The following is a 3,669-nucleotide window of genomic DNA, read 5'->3' on the forward strand; positions in this document are numbered from 1 at the left end:
AAATAGCCCATTTTTGTTGCTGCTCATAATTCTTATTTTTGTTATTTATTTTTATTTTTTTATTTTTTTAAAGATTTTATTTATTTATTTATTTGACAGAAAGAGAGGGTGAGACAGTGAGACAAGGAACACAAGCAGGGGAACCTAGCAGCCTACCGCTTACACCTCTAACCAACCGCCCACCAAGTCAACTCAGGTTCTGCCTGGCCCCGGCCCGCGCGCCGCAGCGGTGGTGGCAGCCCCGGGAGGTGCACTAGCGTCCGTTTCCTTCGATTCTCGGGATTTGAAGATGGCTGCACAGTCAGCGCCGAAGGCTGTACTAAAAAGCACCACCAAGATGTCTCTAAATTATTGCTTTACTAATATGCTGAAGAACAAACAGCCGATGCCAGTGAATATTCGGGCTTCGATGCAGCAACAACAGCAGCTAGCCAGTGCCAGAAACAGAGGAGGGGCCCAGCAGATGGAGAATAGACCCTCTGTCCAGGCAGCATTAAAACTTAAGCAGAAGAGCTTAAAGCAGCGCCTGGGTAAGAGTAACATCCAGGCACGGTTAGGGACCCATAGGGACCCTGGCCAGGGGAGCAATCAGAGGACGACGAGGCCTGCCCATAATCCAGAGAGGCTTACCCCGAGGAGGACTACGTAGGGGATGTGCCACCAGAACACTGCTTAGGGGTGGGATGTCCCTCCGAGGTCAAAACCTGCTCCGAGGTGGACGAGCCGTAGCTCCCCGAATGGGCTTAAGAAGAGGTGGTGTTCGAGGTCGTGGAGGTGCTGGGAGAGGGGGCCTAGGGCGTGGAGCTATGGGTCGTGGCAGAATCGGTGGTAGAGGTCAGGGTATGATAGGTCAGGGAAGAGGGGGCTTTGGAGGCCGAGGCCGAGGCCGTGGACAAGGGAGAGGTGCCCTCACTCGCCCTGCACTGAGCAAGGAGCAGCTGGACAACCAGTTGGATGCATACATGTCGAAAACAAAAGGACACCTGGATGCCGAGTTGGATGCCTACATGGCACAGACAGATCCAGAAACCAATGATTGAAACCTGCCCACCCTCCTGTGAGAGACTCTTATTCAAAAGTCATCACATCTGTAAATGACCTTGAGATAACAGATGGAGAAGAAACCTGATTGATAGGGGAGGGAGAAGCAGGCTTCCCGCAGAGCAGGGAGCCTGATGCAGGGCTTGATCCTAGGACCCTGGAATCATGACCAGAGCCGAAGGCAGACGCTTAACCAACTGAGCCACACAGGCGCCCCCATTCTTTTTTTTTTTTTTTAATTATTTATTTATGGTAGAAGTAGCTTCCTGGAGCCACTCAGAACATTAGCCCAGATCACCTGGCTAAAGTTGTGTTTGTCAGGTTTCTCTACTGTAAAGTTATCTTTTCCCCTCTTTCCATACTGTACTCTTTGAAAGGAAGTCACTATTCACACTTCCTTGAGGGCAGACTGTCTACATAAATTATTTGGAATTCTACATGGGATATGTGTCTCCTCTCCCCCATTTGTTTTGTTCAATCATTAATTTATAAACCTAGAAATTTATTTTATACTTTGTAGTAGAATCCAATACTGCATTTATTTATTGTGACTTTTTTTCACTTGTCTGGGCAACTTTCCACTCCTTTAAATCATAATTTTAAAACCATGGTTATATAATTAAGTATTCAGATTGTCATCCTTTTTAGACTGAGCTCTTGCTATATGAACTATGGTGTAGAGAGGTTTGTGATTGCAAACAACAGAGCTGACATCACCTCCACGCTTCAAAAACGTGGGGCATCAGTGCCAGCCACTACAAGCAGTTATTTGGAAATCCAGAAGAATCTGGACATCCTGGAAAATTAGACATTCAACAAACGACTCTCTTCACCAAGCCTGCTCTACCTCACAAACATTCTTGGGTTGCCTTTAACAAGAAAAGAACACTCATTTCTCTCTCCTTTTGCCACTAATACAAGTATTAATTACACCCTCTGCCAAAGTATGCAGAATATTGACTCTTATGATTCTAAGCAGGACTCTGGACACTGATGTGGTGAAATCGGAGAGTTGAGCGGCTGAGTGCTAGGGTTTCAGGCTGAGTTTGGGGAGGGATCAGTTATCTGATTTACCATGTACAACCAGAAGTTTGCTCCTTGATTTTCACCAAACCTCTGCAAAGAAAGCAACTTGTTCATAGCCACAGTATAAGAAGAAGAAAAGTAATAAACCTCCTAAGATATATATGGCCAAACCACCACCATACCCACATGTCGGTGAGGGCCCAGAAGAACGCCTTCTCCTTCCCGACCAAACTTACACTGCCCACTGATCTTCCTTCAGTTCACTAGGCTCCCCTTAGCCCATCTGTCAAGGGCCCTCAAGGGGCCTCTCTGCTAACCCTCAGTAGACGTTCACAACCACACATTGGCCCTCCTGACACGTGTACTTACTTCCTTTCCTGGGATGTTCCCCATGACAATGTACCCACCTCGGTCCATCCACAAAGCCCAGTGGGAAATTACAGCAGCTCAGATAGCTGCTTCCTCTTGGTTCCAGCCTTTGGATGAACATTACTGGCATCTCCCAACCTCTGGGGTTGAAGCCAGGAGAAAATGTAAGTACCCCTTCAGCTCCTTACAAAACTGAAGGAGACCTGCCTCTAGATTTCCGGGTACACTTCTCCTTCTGGCAAGAGAGCTTCCTTACCATCTGTTTCTGGTGTTTTCTCTTGTCTCATCTTCCCAAGCAGGCTCACGAGAGCTCTCCCCTCCTTCTTGCCTGCTGCTTTGTGAATTCTCTCCCAAGAATTTATTGAATCCTCCTACCACTTGCAATGTTCTATCCATTTCTTCACCTACAGACCCTTGCCCTAACTTCAGGGCACAACTCAAAATTTACCTACCTTGGAACACTTCTCACCTCCCAGCCCAGAAATTCCCCTTTCCTGCCCACATGGTATATCTTCTGCTCTGCGGGAGTGGTCCATTGTTTCTCCGCTGAAGGCAGAAGGTGGGTCCTATGCATCTTTTTTATCCCCTAAAGCCCAGGAATTGTTTTCTAATGTATGTGCACATGAGACCCATTGGTGAACCATAGAAATGACCCTGCAAGCGATATGGAGCTGGTATTTTCAGCCATTTCAGATGCAGAAAATCAGCAGCATGTGGATGAAGAGGTTTGCTGAAAGTCAAGTAGGTATTTATCTTTGCTCCCTCCTCCAATATCACAAAAGATAGGAACCCCAAATGACAAAGTGAAAGAGGGGATTGCAGCAAACAAGAGATAATCAACAAAATTTAGGAAATAGGAAGCAGATAAACAGTGGTAACTAAAGTCTGATGGCCAGTCAAGGGTCTGTGGAGCCAAAGGATGCCAACTAATTCAACCAGTACAACTCTGGAAAGGCACAGAGATAGGAGGGTGTCAAGTAGCTCCAAAGGCCAAGGTGTGGGTTGAACCTGAAAACGGGAGGATTGGTTGTTAAACCTCGGAACCCTCCTCCAGCCCACGGAACCAAACAATCACCTTTCTTCCCACCAGGCACAAAACAGGTTGGACTTGAGGTCCCCAGGTCCAGTTAAAGGCAAGGGTGAGGCACCAAAATAGAAAGATAAGAGTGTAAGTAAACATCTACACTGAAATGGTGAAACCCACCATCTTTCCCTGCCCGGGAGCCAGACTTG

The 3,669-nt window shown here is 47.0% G+C and overlaps 1 pseudogene; it reads left to right on the top strand.

Moving 5' to 3' along the window:
- Window positions 1–289: 289 nt before the first annotated feature.
- LOC113936951 lies at window positions 290–1,057 on the top strand (annotated as a pseudogene).
- Window positions 1,058–3,669: the final 2,612 nt, after the last annotated feature.

The sequence above is a fragment of the Zalophus californianus genome, chromosome 8, assembly GCF_009762305.2.
Source record: "Zalophus californianus isolate mZalCal1 chromosome 8, mZalCal1.pri.v2, whole genome shotgun sequence".
NCBI lineage: Eukaryota > Metazoa > Chordata > Mammalia > Carnivora > Otariidae > Zalophus > Zalophus californianus.